We start from the raw sequence: 16,896 nt of genomic DNA, 5'->3' as shown, positions 1-16,896 counted from the left end.
TATACTCATCTATCAAGGTAATCTCTTGTGTCTTTTAAGTTTTGTTCTTTAGAGCAGCTGGTATTAAATGAATTAGGGTTTCTACAACTCTGGTTAAAAAACTACTGTTATTATACATTATTACCCTACATTAAAGGTTAAAATTTTTCTTTAAGAACTAAACTTGATTAATATACAAACATTAGTTTAATTGTGGTGCTGTTACTGACCTCTTTGTGTACTAAATATATTCATATCTTCCAAGTATACAAGTCTAAACACTTGTATGAGGTTTCAAAGAACATTTTATCAAGCTGGTGTTCTCCAAACTAAAGTTGTCTGTAATAGTAATTTTAGACTTATAAAAATAACAAATTTAATTGGGGATTTATTTGTCATTTAGTGTTCTGTAACTGGACCTATTATCAATAAGACATATGTAAAATTTTACATTACTTTTTACATGGGGGTAAAAAAAATGTAAATGTATTTTTCAAAGATAACAAGAACCTCACCTGTTTAAAGGTTAATATTGTGAAACATAAACATATTTTGCCAGTTTCCCACAAAAGGGTATTAAAAACTCTCTTAGCTTTTGTTTGATTCAAGTTTCAGATGTAATGATATATTGTGTTAGCTAACATTCATATAGACTCAGGAAACAATACATAAACTTTATAAAATTATATTTAAGAAAGAGGCAAAGACCAGCTTCAGATATAAACACTTTACCTAAGATTTATCAAAAGCCCCATCTCACCTGAGTTAAGATTCTACCTCTCACCCTACTCCATGTTAAGATAATTTCAAAGTAGGCTAGACTTAAGCTCTTTTAAAGTTATGTTCAAAGGATAAATTTTTGTTGTAAAACTTACTGTGAGCTCAAAATAAACTGGAGATATAGTATATAACTAAATAAAATTTAAACTTATAAAAAACATGTTTCTTGATTCATACTTATTATACAAACTCAATATATTTTAACTCTCATTAATTTATTTTTTTCATTTTCCTTGTGAACTTTAACTGTTATTTGTTAGTTCCTTACAAAACTATAACTTCTAATATAACAACCTGAGTTAATTTGGGATAATAAGCCACTATCTACAGAGGACAGACAGAATATAAAGCTAATTTCCAGTACTAATACTGACCTTAAATAAATAGAAGTGTTAAATAACTGTAAAGTTAAGGACATTAAATTTTAAACCCAGTACTCTTACTTTAAGACTGGTGAAACTGGCTTACTGGTGTTTAAGATCAAAGCTTGGGCACTAAAGTTAAGGAAGTGAAAGGGTCAAGAAAGAAAATAGCCAATATTTGACTATTGGTCTCTGAATTGACTTGAACTCAAGGAATAAGGGGAATTCTCTATGGGCTTTGCAACTCTGGGCCATATGACCTCCCAATCAGGGGGATCACTGAGACTCTGGAGAGCAGACAGTCAACCAGTGCACATGCTGCAAAGAGGTGGGGGATCATTGCAGAAGGGATACAAGGGAAGCCACACAGTAGGTGAAATCTTGACCTGTCTTGGCAGATGGCACTAAAGGAGTCATCTTCAGTCTCACTAAAGGAGGTTGCTCACAAGATCCCTAAGAATGAATCCCTGATGGAACTCAGCTGACTCTTAAAAACATAGGTTAATTTGACCACTTGATTCTAAAGCCCTAGACAAAACACTTAAAGCCAAAAACACGGTCATACCTGAGCATTTAAAAGGAAGACAATAGTTATTTAGTGGGGCTTAATATGTACACTTGTGATAGCCCCACCAAGAGTGAATAAGACCAGAGGCTACTGAAGAGGAATCTTTAGGAGTGCCTGAAAACTATCGAAAGAGACTATGAAAGTCAGAAGATTTTTTTAGTCAATAGTCAATTGAAGGCCCTACAAACTTTCCTAACCTCCTACATAGGTAAGCTTAATCTGTGTTTGCTAGTATGATTATCTAAGTAATGGAAGTAAAAGGATCTCTACTAATCACAGATGTTATGTCAATTAAAAGATATTTTACAAAAATCAAATGTCAGTAAATATCTTAACTATGTCTTATAAGTGCATCTATGACCTTATTAAAACTAAGTGCCATGTGTTACATTCCTGATAACATTAATGTTTAAGATTCATATTCCCAAATAAAGGCCTTGTTATTAATGGCCTTATTATGGGAACAACTACTCAGCCCTTGTATCACCTGATGAGAGATTATTGTTTTCTATCTTGATATTCACTGACATGTTCCGGATACTATGACATTTATTTTGTATTAATCACATACCAGTATTTATGTCTTTTTCTCTCATGAGAGCACCCACCCCCATATGACTTTCAATCTGTTTTGTCCAAACCAGACTTTTACCACAGACCCCTGAACTGACCCAAAATATTCCTAAGAAGGACACCAAAACTGCTTGCCCCACATAACCCCCTCTCAGTTTGAAGCAGTTGACAATCATTTTTTCCCTGTAACAGTAGTTAGAGTTGTGTTCTCAAAGTGGGGACTGATGCAGGGGGAATAAGGCAGTCAAATAGATAATAAATAACTGGGTCTGATTAGGATGATGGGGGATGTTTGGAAAGGACAAGAAAGAAAAGGAAATTAAATGCTGACATCTCTGAAGCTCTTCCCCTTCCTCCTCCATTCATTACCAAGGTTACCTGCCTACAGGGAACTCTTCCTCCTGAAAGGGTTGTTAATGAAGCACCTCCTGGGGCACCTGGCATGAAGCAGACATGGAGAGGCACTTGTCACATTTTGACTCATCTCCTGACCACTCGTCATGCACACAGGATGGGAAGAGGAGAGAAGAAAGAGAAAGGGATGAAAGGCATAATGTTTTAGTCAGTTTTTTTTTCACTGCTGTGACTAAAAGGATCTGACCAGCATAATTGTAGAAGGTTCACAGTTTCAGAGGTCCTAGTCTTAGTTCATAGAAGACCAGCTCTATTCCTCAGGGTTTGAGGTGAGGCTCTATTCCTCAGGGTTGAGGTGAGGTGGCAGGAGAGAGTGGCAGAGGGAAGCAGCTCACAACAGGGTGATCAGGAAGCAGAGACAGAGACTCCACTCACCAGATACAAAATATATACCCCATAGCCACACCCCAATTCCCACCTCCTCCAGTCACATCCCACAATTGGTTTAAGATTCTTACAACCCAATCATTTCTCCTCTGAACCTTCTTGCATTGTCTCACACATGAGCTTTTGGGAGACACCTCATGTCCAAACCATAACACATGAGAATAAAGAAAATCTAAATTTTATAAAAAGGACAGGACACCATCACTTCTTTGGATGCCAGTTCGGGACTCCTCTGTGGAGAAGTCTATCTCTGTTCTAACCTTTAAATAAAATTTGCTTTCTAAACTTGCCTCAGCATTTCTCAGGTGTTCAATTTTCACATCTGGGTAAATGGAACTTGACTTTGATTGATCCTCATCATCAGAGGTATCAATATTACCTGATATAGTATTCTTGGTTGGAATTTTCTTTTGTTTGCTTGATTTGTTTGTTTATTTCAACACATTGAATATATCATTTCACTCCTTTCTAGTTTGCATTTTTTCTGCTGAAAAATCCATTGGTAGACTCATGGAGGTTCTCTACTATATAACAAGTCAGTGTTCTCTTGTTGCCTTCAAAATTGTCTTTTAGAAACATTTTGTAATATATTTATATTGTGCCTCAGTGTAGACTCCTTTAGGTTATTTTTATTTTGTGCTCTTTGGGTTCCTTGGATCGGAATGACCATCTCTCCCCCATATTTGAGGATTTTCAACTCCTATTTCTTTAAGTTTTCTCATCCTTTCTCAATTCTCCTTCTGGGTCTCTCATAACCTGCATATCATTCTATTTGATGGTGTCCCATAATTCAAGTAAGTTTCTATTTCATTCTTCTTTTTTCGACTCTTCCATATTGATTACTTAGAATGATCTCTCTGAGTTCAGTAATGCTTTCTTTTGTTTAGTCTAGTCTGCTGGTAAGTCTAGTAAACTTTTCCATTCAGTTATTATGTTCTTCAACTCCATGATTCTGCTTCATAATATTAAAATATATTTTCTACCTCTTTGAGTAAATTCTCACTTTGTTCACATACTGTTTTATTGACCTCAGTGTTCATTTTTATAAGAATTATTTCTAATTCTTTGTCAGGTAAATCATATATCTCCATTTCATTAGGATTGGTTGCTAGAGATTTACTTACCTTTTGGGACATCTCTGCATGAATCTTCATTTATCTTTAACTCAGTGTTGGTGTGTGGTCTTGAAAAATAGTATGCACTTTCTATTCTTCACAGAATGATTACATAATAGGAGAAGACCCACACAAGTCAGCCCAGACAGAGATACTGAAGGCTTCTAGGAGAAGCAGACAGTTGTGTTTCTTGTTTCCATTCTCTGTGCTGTGCAAGGGGTGGATCAGTGGTTATAGTTGCTACCAACTGAAGCTGCCATCTCTGTACTACTGGTGGCTATATTATTTAAGATATCAGACCTACCAGAGGTTTACATCTGTGCATGAATCACTGATGAACAGATATGTTTGTTGGAGTAAGTAGGATCCAGAACTTGGTACTTATCTTCTTGCTATAGGCAACTTTGTGACAAGGTGATCTTAAAATATTTAGAAACCAAAGTGGGCAAGAATGGTCATCATACATTTGGATACAGAGAAGAAGGAAGGAAAACTTGCTGAGTCATATATTTAGGTCATTATAAAATTTCAGGAATTAAGATAGTGAAGTGTTATTCATCAGTAAACAAACTAACCACAGGAACAGAATAAATGGTCCAGAGTAAAGATCCATAACATTTGTGACTTTGTAAACTGTATCTCACCTCCTAATCCTTGCTACCACATGAATGTGTATTTGCAAGTATTCCATGCATCCTAATCTTGCTCCAAAGAGTCTATTAATAAGTGATTTTTAAGTAATACCAGAAAATTTATTTTTAAAAAGTTTTATATATTAGTTGAACCCACTTCTTTTGCAAAAAAAAAAAAAAATTGATATAAAATCTGTGATGATTATGTGCTGAAATGTGGTATACAACAAAAGTAATACAGAAGATGTCATGAAAAACAGTCTTTAAAAAATATTGTGCAGGCCAAGATCATATTCACGTGGAAAAAAGTCACTTCATCTGTATGTTAAACTATGTTCAAAATTTAATTTTGTATTAAAGCAATAACATTGTGAAAGGAGAAAAATTAAGTATCTTGAAGTTAATGTAAAAATATTTGAATGTCTTGGAGAGAGGAAAATATAGTAAACAAGACAGGATAAAAACACTAAATGAAAAATAAATCATTAATCAGTTTGCCCCTATTTAAAACATAAATGGCCTTTACCAAAATACAAATAAATAAATAAACAAACAAACAAACAGATAAATAAATATCTGTCATTAAAAGACTGCTGAAAATCCACAGTGATGAAAGATATTTGTGCTATGTAACCACAAATAATTGTTTCTAGAATATTCTATAAAAGTAATAGAAAGTATAAAAGTATAAAAGTAATAGAAAGGTAACTTAAAATGGACTTGATATTTGAGTTCCACAAAAAAGAGTATACAAATGTCAACAAATACAAGAGTTCATCCTCCCTGCAAAGAGAGTAGTAGAGGTGACAAACACAATAAAATACCACCAAATACCCATCAGAATGACTAAAAATGAGAAGAAAATAACCGGCGTCAGTGAGGTGACAGCAATTACAATCCCTTACAACACTGGGAGGAGAGTAAGTTTTTAAAATTCATGTGGAATATCATTTGATATGATTTACTAATGTTGAATAATGACAAAACTACAGACACAACAGTTCCCTTAGGTAGTATCTACCTGCAGTAATGGTATACATAGATTTATGAAAAAATGGACAAAAATGTTCATGGGAACATTAATCATAAGATCTCTAAACTAGAAATAACCTATGTATCTTCCCACAGTAGAGTATATAGTAACTGTACTATATTTATATAAGCTAATATAGCAATGCAAATGAACATAGTACATGAATTGGTAAGTATTTTTACATGAAAGGAGGTAGACTGTATGATTTAACTTGTATAAAATTTAGGCAACATGCAAAACTATAGAAGTTTACACTTACTTATGTCGTAAAACTGAAGCAACTCAAGGAAATCATCAACATATAACTCAGTTCCAGGGCTGCCTTTGGAGAAAGTGGAAATTTTAGTGACAGGTGGAAATGTGAGAGAGATTCATGGCTCCTGGTAACACGGAGTTTTATGGCAAACTTTGTGATAAATCATTAAACAGTGTGTGTGTGTGTGTGTGTGTGTGTGTGAGAGAGAGAGAGAGAGAGAGAGAGAGAGAGAGATTGATTTCTGGACAAATATATTATCTCTATACAACAGTGAATTAAATTAATTCTAAAATAATGAAATAAATTCATGTATATTGGTGTTGCTTTATGAATATAAAGTCTACATAGGTATAAGGTTTTCATTTTAATTTTTACTAATTTTAAGAATTTTGGCAGGTGCATTGTGCATGCCTGTAATCCCAGCATCTCTGGAGGCTGAGGAAGGAGGATCACAAACTCAAGGTCAGACTCAGCAACTTAGCAAGGCCCTAAACAACTTAGTGAGACCCTGTTATCCACAAAAAAAGGACTGGTGATGTAGCTCAGTGATAAAGCACCCCGGGCTCAATTCCCAGCACCTTTCCCGCAAGAAAGAATCTTATTAACACCTAATAATTGTTTTCATATTTTTTACTAGATGACCAAATGCAAAGAAGAATTTTAAAAAGTACCCAAACACTATGCTTTCCTCTGGCATTAGAACAGGTACAACTGAGCATTATAAATTTTGAGCCAGGAGTCATAAATTCTTATACTAATTCTGTCACTTGTTTGCTGCTTCAACTATTGCAAAGTCAAATTAAGCAACCTGTGCCACTTTTTCTCCACCTGCTAAGTCAGCTTATGGCATATTTCTAACTCACACTGGAGATTAATTTAAGAATGTAGAGTTTTCAAAGTAAATACTTAAATATATTGGAGCCACCAAGACAACAGTTGTATAAATCAGTGATAATTATTAGAATGCTTTTCAGAGGAATTACTGAAACTTACTCTGGGAATTAAAAGAGATGAGCACATCCATTTGAAAAGGAGAAACTACAACTTTTGAATTATGAAGCATTGCCTACAGTACTATTTTAAACACTAATTTGAGAAAATTTTCCATTTAAATGTTTCTGGAGGTGGCAGCATAAACTTGGCATTCACAATATCTGAACCTCCTAGAAACCATTATTTGAATTATGCTGACACATATTCTCCCTATTAACATATATCTTACAACATTCCTCAAAAATAGATACTACAAAATTTTGCAATAGAATATGCACACAAGATCTAAGAAAGGTAACAGGATAACCATTTAAAGAAAGAGAAAAGGTTTAAACTAACCAAGATAATCACTGTAATTAAATGTTAAAGAAGATTTTATTGTTACACAATGTTTTATTTCATAAGAACATGTGTTTCCTAAAGTTTTCATGCCATTGCTAAGCATAAAACAGCAAAGTCCTCTATGATCCGTTATATGAGAGACAGGGCTTATTTCTATTATATAATTTAAGAGTTCAAGGATTAACTGATGAGGTGGTTCATAGTCCATACTATTGTAACTGATTATTTTTGTCTCATCAACCAAATTATTATCCTCTAAGCCTCAATTTTCTCTCTGTCCAAATGAGGTCATATAGCAGGATAACCACTTCAGTACTTCTTATTCTGATGATTATACTTTGGCTTCTCTTATACTCTCTTCAGATAGTATAAATTTTCTGCTTTTACTAGTAATTTTACTAGTTGATTAGTGTATATCAAAGTTTAGCAAACTTAAAGAATGTAAACATCTGAAGCATCAGTATTTTGGGCTTTACAGATCACACTGGCTATGTGAGAACTATTCAACTTAGCTAGTATAGAGCCAAAGCAGTTATATACAGGAGATCACCTCAGGGGCAAGATTGTGCTATTTGCAAAAACAGGCTAGATTCTGGATTTGGCCCTTGGGCAGTAGTTGAACAATTCCTTGCATATACACACACAATATTAGCCTTCTTTCAAGTACTGGGTCAAATTTGGTTATGGACATACACATGAAAAGATGGTCTTGTCAAGAATCTAAATTTGTTTTACACACTCATTTATGATGAATTCTTCTGCCAATCTTGCCACTGTGGTTTTTGAAATCTTACTTTCACTTGGTTGATTGACATTCCATTGATATATGAAGGAGAAATTGGCAACATGGTTTGTTTTATGCTATAACTACAATTATAGACAGTATCTAACTTTAAGCATCCAAAGACAAAGAGAAGTCAAATAATCATCTGTAAAATGAGATCAATGCATGAAGTTCATAGGAGTAAGTTGGGCTTACCAACTTAATTTCCCTTAAAAGCAAATTATGTTATTACCATTTAAAATTGATTATGGAAGGAAAAGGGTACTTCAATTTAAGGATAATATGTCATTTTGGTTTTTATTTTCTTGTCTTTTCCACGCCTATTTCTTTTGAACTTTTGTAGTACAAACCGGCAGAGAAACAGTTATTCCTGATTGGTTCTCGAGTTCTCCTTAAGGATTTTCCATATTAGGAAACCATGAAAAAGCATTAATGTTTCTCCGTAGAGTTTATAATTTGTCATATCTCACAAGTCAATATAGAGAACAACAGAAATCCACATCGTATAGGCATAACTGGAGACTAATTCATACTTCCTGGGAAATCATTCATTATTTAATTATAATTTTATCCCTGTGTTGCTTTGCCCAAACAAATTGCTAAAAATAATGCCTCTAGGAAACAATTAGTAATCTTTATTCAGTAAATTGGATCTAAGCTTTAAGAGACAAATGAATAAACTGTAGCATACTCTTAACAGTAAAAGTCAGTAAAGATTCATTCTTTCAAATACTGATTAAGATATAAACTTCCATTAAGATGCCTGCAGCTGATCTAATTACATTTTAAAAACCAAAATCTGAGTGAGCATATTATAAATTATATACTTGAGGAAATTTTGATTAGAGTTACCAAATGATTTTTTATACATATCACCTTTAACTTTCTAAAAATCATGCCTAAACTGTGAGATAATGGTTTTGTAGGGATTATTTCTCCTGTGTAATGTAACCCTACTTGTGAAGATTCAGGATGCTCCATCTTTACGGCATTCTATAAGCAGGTTCATTAGTCTATGTGCTTCCCTGCAATACTCACATATTCTATTGTACATAATTTATGCTGTTGTTAAGTATTTATTGACTGATATTCCTTCTTGCTATTGAAGATTTATAGTGCTAACACTCAGGAATTCAGCATCCTCAGAATAATAGTAAAGAATAAAGTTAATGCACTAGACAATTTTACAAGAAATATACATCACTTCTGCACAATCAGTGTTTGGGGATTCTTCTTTTATGAAGTCCTGTCTTATTAAGTTCTTTTTGAGGACTTCTTCACACAAAGGCTGGCTCCCACAAGTTACCTCTTTAATATAAGATGAGGCATTACACGTGTTCAGCACCTCCCTGGTCTTTGCTTTCTTTTGATTAGCTGGGTTTCCATTTCCTTGTGATCACTTTCATCCATATGGTCAGCCTAGCTAAATTCATCCTTGGAGAAAAATTTGTGTAACTCATGAATTTTATGAATAAAATTCAGCTTAAAACAGAGTGAATGTGTGATTACACAAATGGTATGCCTCTACTTCATGTACAAACAGAGAAACAAGATGTATTTCATTTGTTTAAATTAAAATAAATTTTAAGAAATGCAGTCTGTAAAAATAAAAATAAATAAAATTTAAATAAAGAAAAGCAGTTAAGTCAATAAAAAAAGAGAGTGAGTCCCTGACTCTAAATGAAACACAAAATTGGGCTGGGGATATGGCTCAGTGGTCGAGTGCTGACGAGTTCAATCCCCAGTACCACTGACTCCCAAAAAGAAAAAAAGGGATAATGATTTGTGTGAGATCTCATAACTGTCCACTCAGTGACCCCCAAATTCAGTAGCCTGGGGCTAATCACTGGAGTAGGAAGAACCAGAAAAACATCTGATGTCTTTAGGCAAATGATGATATAGGGGTGGGAGAAGAGAAAAGACAGAGATCAGAGAAACACATGGAGTTTCACCTTCTAGATGATAAGTGGGGTATTGAAGAAAGATATGATGAGCTAGAGGAAACACCACCAGTCCAAAAGTGAGCAAAGCACCATAATGAATTAAATCAAGAAAACAAACATTAAAACAAAATAGGCTCCCTGAATAGAGGAACTGCAACTAATCTTTATAATCTTTGTACTGCCAGTAACTAATCAATCAGTTTCCTCAATATTCAACAATACACAAGTTACGAAGTTGCTATATCCTGAAGACTTTTAATGTAAAAATAGCTCTATGGACATCTGTTCTCTAATGAGTAAGCTCACGGTGATCAGTGAGCATAGTCATTTCTATGTGTGGACCTTTAAGTGAGCTAGAATAGACACGATTTTTAAAGCAATCAGGTAAATTAAGGAGATAACACATTTTAGATAGAGGACAAAGGCCAGTGTTACAACACCAGTTGAATATGACAACCCGAAATGATACTGATATCTAAACATATTAATATCAAAGTCTAGTTTATACCGAGTGACTCTTACAATATTTTTGGGATAATTTCAAAAGGATTACACTTGAGCCACACCCAGAAATAAAGAGCATAATAGAATATCATAAAGGAAAAAAAAAAAACATTTTGTCAAGAGTTTGTGTAACAAAGGGGTAAAATGATGGGCTATCTTGCCGACTTGCTCTGGGTTTGAATAACAAACTACCATCCAGCCCTGTTAGTTCACTGTGACATTAAACAAGTGAAGTAATTCTCTAATCCTCAGTGTCCATAGTTTAAAATGCAACTCCTAATACATACCCTAAAGGGTTAATTAGAAGACTAAATGAGATAACCCAGAAATAATCCATAGGAGTTTCTAGCATGTGAAAAACAATTAAATGGTGGCAACATCTTTTAATGTCTACTTAGACCAAGAACAAGACTTGCTGAATATGTAACTGAGCATCTAGAGGTAAAATAAAATAAAAATATAAATCTACAGTACTCCACAGTACAGAAATGTGCAAGAAAAACAGAAGAGATGCTTACTATTGTTGCTGGAATCAACCTCAGAAAAGACCATAAAGACCATAAAGGTCATTTTTTGGGGAAAAAATCCTCTAATTGATCAACTTAGGGGTATAATAATCAGGAACTACTCATTTGGGGGACAAAACATGAAAAACACTATAAAATATAAGCAATGATGCCCACAACTTCAACACATTCCCAAACTGCTATAAAGAATAGGATTTCAATAATTTGTGAAAGCAGAACAAGCCTATTTTGTACATGTCCTTTCATACCTGGTAGGAAATAGAAGAAATGACAATTTACTTACTCATCATCCCAGAGGTAAAAGTCAGCAGCTATTTGATTCAGTGTGGAAAACCAAATAGGAGCCCGATATTGTCCACAGGAATGACAAAGGCAATTTGTAGGTGTCTTCAAACTATAGGGCTAATTCTGGAGTCAGAGGTTCCCAGAAAGTAAAAGATAAGGAGCAAAGGAGCAAGCAAACCTGAACTGTGCTATAGAAACCCTAGATCTGGTGTGTAGACTTTCATTATGGAAATTTACAAATTCCCAGACTGAGACTGAATGGACAAGCTAACTCTACTCACAGGAATCAGGATAAATTGCTTGTAAACAGCCATTATCTTCGTTCTCTTATGTGCAAAAGAGAAATATTATTACTATCTTTAAATACCCACCCCTGTAGGTTTTAGGGATAATATCTTTGAAAATTTCAACTGAAATAAATGAAAACTTACCCTGTAGTTTTCAAAGCGGTGTGAAATGGATGATACAAAGGTTTGGGAAACACAAACACAAACACACACACACACACACACACACGCACACACACACATCCATATACACGCATACATATCTGTAACTAGTTATCTTCATCCTTTAACATATTGTAAATTTTATAATATACCTAATCTAGTAGTTTAATCATGTATGTGCACCATTGAGAAGTATATTCTATTCATAAGAAACTTCTGCTCCAAAAAGAGGAATGTCACAATGTGCCCAAAGACTTTGAAACCACCTCCTGTGGATGCCATTGAATTCTACCACCAAGTTGCCATCATCTCCCAAATACTTTGAGCATTTTGGAATTTAATGTTATGTTTGACGAAGGCTTAAAGATGTTTTCCTGGTTCAGCAGATGGGGGACAGGAAGAATGCTCATATTTAGGCCCTGGGGCACTTTGTCACATTGCTTTGGTAGTACCCTTATGACTTCACACCACCAGGCATCAGGTTACTCTCACAGGTCATTTTACTTTGATTCTCCAACCAATCCCAACATTTCTCTTATTTCCTCTACACTCACTCAATTCAGCTGGTTCTCCATCGCTGACTTTGGAATACACTTGTGAGACTTTTTTTCCCCCTCAACTTGCATTGTACGCACGCAACCGCTCCTTCTCTGCTTCTCTTCTTCTGAACATTGAGTTTCCACTTGTTCTAATTATTACCAATACACTTAAAGTATTATTTATATGTGTCCATGGCTCAGAGGACACAGTTAATGTCCAATATTTTCCAGTGTTTCCCACAGAGCCATATCACTGTCCAGCAGAGAAGACAACGAACCACATTCAGGGCAGTTCCAAAGATCGCTGAGAGAAAAAATAAGCCAGGGAAATACAATAATAAAAATTGTAGAACAGGCCCCAGTAGAAAACTTCGTGGGGAAAACAGTCAGTAATGGATTTCTCAGCTTGGAGGCTTCAGACAAAAGAAGAAAAAAAAGAGGGAGAGGATTTTAGAATCCTCTCCTGCTGGGCAATTGCTCCATTAACAATATAGGGAAGGAGGGAGATGGTGTGGATAAGCAGCAATATCTGAATTCCAGACTTATGGGGATGCAAGTCATGGTGTGTAGCCATGCCAGTGACAGACAGATCTTTGCTAGGACTGCACTGTTGACACCACCCTTCCAAACAAAGGAAGTCCCCGGGGAAGTGTCATCAGCCTTGGTCTTCTGCCACTGCAGCCTGCTGATTCTCCTGGCCAGCCTGGCCTCTGCTGAGTCAGTGATACCGGGTACAGATTTTGGAGGGGAGGATTAGGAAAGGATCTGCTTTGATTTATTGAACAGGGTGACTCCCAGCTGCTCTTCCTCTCAAATAGAAAAACACAATCCAGTCAAGAGAGAGGATACTTTTCTGTCTTGGATCTAAACAAACCAGATACCAGTCCTGTCTCTCTTTGAAACAGGGTTCTGCATAGATGAATTCTGATTAGAAAATATTTAAGAACCACAAAAGATTAAATTTTAGTTACAAAATAAGTGAGAGATAGTCCAAGAATCCCCATTAAGCATGTATCAGGCTTACGGTGACTGAAAGTTCTCCAAGCAGTGGAGCCTAACTGAAAGCAAAGTAAATGACTCATATTAAGCACACAAGTGTGCACACACTGTTGCATTCACAAGGAACAGGTAGAGAATATTTTGAAGAACAACAAATAGTAAATATTTAAAGGAAAAGGAAACAAACACAAACGTAGTTTTGCATCACTCAGAGTTTAATAAAACATTTATATATAAAAGATTCTGAAAGTATTTGAATGAAGGAAAGCACAGGTGAGAAATGGGAAAGGTCAAAGCTTTGGCTCTGGTCCCAGTGATAGAGCTTCTACAAATGAGTTTCCCTTCTGTGACTCATTTTCTTATTTAAGGAAAAGGCTAACAGTACCTGTGTTTAAATGCTACTGGGATACATCCATAAAATAAAATGTTTTGTATTGTGCTGGTGTTAATGGGCATGAAAATCATCATGTAAGTAACGTGATGTGAAATGGTATTTTTTCCTGTTAGGTCAGAATTTCCTCTGGAGTCCAAAGCTAGAAACAATAAACAATGAACATCTTCTCCATTTATAAATAAGTGTGCAATATACATCCAGGTGAGATTTACTAGAACAGAATAAAAATATCCCTATAACCACTGGTCCCATCATGTATACAGAATAGAATAGAGAAAAAATTAGATATTTAAGGAAGAATTCAGTCAAGTCACAGAATTTATAGAAGATGAGCTTCTCTTATTTTCCCTCCCTTATCCCTAGGGAAGTAGGTATGACCCATGAAAGCATTCTCAAAGAAACATTGATTGAGATGCAAGTATTTGTAAGCTTGCCATCTTGTTCTTCAACTTGACCGTAGTAAGATCCTGTGACACCAGGGGATGAAGCACAGCTTACTGAATGAGGTACTAGGATATAGTGACACATGTTTTTCAGATTTGGAAAAAAAATGCAACACAGAGACAGGTCAGGTGACTACTTCTTATCTAGAGAAGCCTGAGGTCAGGTGGAGGGCTGGAGTAGACCACAACATGGTGAAGCAAGGAAAGAGGGAAGCAGAGAACAAACAATTGAGACCTTTTGTCAGGGCAGGGATGTACAATGTCTCCCAGAAGTCAAAGACACACAGAGGAAGTAGATGAGTGAACTCTCTTAGAGACCTATAGCAGACTTGCTGGCCAAGACAATAGAATCCCTCAAAAAAAGAAGCTAAAGATGGACCTCGATGGAAGCCATTAGATTATAGAAAAGACAAAAGGGATTAGGTGGAGAGTGTCCTTTATAAGAAAAAAGGAAACATTATCTACTCTCCTCCAAAGAGTTTTCCCAGGTTGGACATCTTTGGGCTTCAAGTTTGGATACTGTCACAGTTCATTCAGTACAATCTTGTTCATAGTAATTGTTTAGCTACAGGCCTGTGACCCAAACAAGGTCACTCACCAACAATAAGACTGAGTTCTAAGAATCTGAAAAACCAGGCATTTGTCTGCTGAGCTTGAAACTGAATTTCAACATACAATGTCAGGAGCTATCTTAAGACCAGAAAAAGATGGCATGACTGTGAATGTAACAAAAACTTAGGAATGCACAACCAAAATTGACAAAAGCAAAATTTCATGGTGACTGATGGATCATTTGAGGCCCTGGATTCAGTTGTGTCTGAAATCAAACTAATTCTGTAGTTTCAAGTTATTCAAGGTGATATATTCTTTTTAGTTTAGGTCAGTCTGAGGTGCCTTTTTCACCAGATGTAATTAAAATAATTTTTAGGAATATCCTCCCTAAAAGTTCAGGAGTTTCAGGTGAACATGATCAATGGTTCTAAAGAAAGAATATTAAAGAATATTAAGTAATGGTAACTGTAGACATGTAAGTAGATTAAAAGTTCATTCCAGTTAAATGGGGATCACACTCTCAGTCATTTGAAAGAATATCTTGATCTAATAAAATGTTCATACATAACTATTTGTAAATTTCAAAAATTTTTTGTCTATTCATTAAAATTATGCATCTACTTTTAGGATTCATAGGCAAGAGATATTTTTGAACTATGGTCCTTTTTACTCCACAAGCAAGGTAATTCGTCAGAGTAAATATCTACATGTTGTGGTGTCAAAATACACTGAACTAAGCAATTTGAATTTGATTTCCTGACTTTCTCAAGATTGTTTTGATGTTTATAAACCAGGAAGTTTTTTAAAAATTGACATTAGCCAATTTATGGAAGTTTGATTTTTTTTGTCTGGTAATGCAGCAGTTGCTGCTGAAGAAAGTAAACACATCATATCAGTAGGGAAGGAAGCATTCAGCAATTCTGTCAAGTTGAGCATAAAATTTGTAAATCCTCTTGCCATTGGAGCTAAATTTGGAAAAATAAAATTCTCTTTTTCCTCATATGTATTGATTTGAAAATAGAAAATAAAATGCAAGAATCTTCGACAAGTGAGTCTCCATTGGTTATCTACTTTTTGAGATACCCTTATCTAAAAATACTAAAATTCAAAACATATTGACAACTTAATACAGACCTACAGATCACCTATTATCTAATTTACATCTGTTATTGAAAGAATTCTTCATTTGTTTCAGGCAATGTTCTAAACACTTTATATGTGTTCATTAATTCACTAAAACAATACTCTAATGATACAATATTGATACTGTTCTTGAATTTACAAAGTTGAGGAAAAAGGACAACATAGACCTATTTAAGTAAGTTAAATGTAACATAATGAATCACAGTCAGGTCATGGTGGTGTCTTTAGAGTTTATCTCATAATCCCCAACTACTGTTTCACTTTCTACAATTCCATTTTCCTTCAAAGATGGATATCATTAATATATTGAGTTGCTGGAACATTGTTATCTGTGTTTGCTTTTTAAAAAATGTATTAGAGTATATATTATCCTTCTTAACTGACCTAATATTATTTTGTAAGCATTCTCGAAGTGACTGCATGGTCTTTTAAAACATTTCGATGGTTATATTATACTCAGATCACTAGATAAGTCAATTAATTTAACCATTGCCATAACTTAGGGCAAAGAGTTGTCTTTGAATTTTTACAATTAAAAACCAATGTTGTTACAACAAACATGTTTGGCATAAAGATTTTTCTTCATTTCAGTGTGTTTCCTCAGGAAAGATTCCCAGACTGAGAATTGACAAATCAAAGCATTAATATTGGTTTGAATTACATACTGTCAAAATGTTTATTTCACAGGATTTGTCCTAATTTACACTTTTACAATCTGTTGACATTTCCTATTATTATTATTATTATTTCAAGGAAAATATGATCTACAGTCATTCATAGAATCTCTTTCATAATTACTTAAGGTAAAACTGATATAGTTGTTTTATTTCTCAAAGATTAGAGATGGCTAAGTTTTCTGTGATTGTCTTTGAAGTTTTTACTATGCCTTGATCATCAACA

The sequence above is a fragment of the Sciurus carolinensis genome, chromosome 3 (genome assembly GCF_902686445.1).
Source record: "Sciurus carolinensis chromosome 3, mSciCar1.2, whole genome shotgun sequence".
NCBI classification, from domain to species: Eukaryota; Metazoa; Chordata; class Mammalia; order Rodentia; family Sciuridae; genus Sciurus; species Sciurus carolinensis.
Note: the sequence above shows the minus strand (reverse complement) of the source record.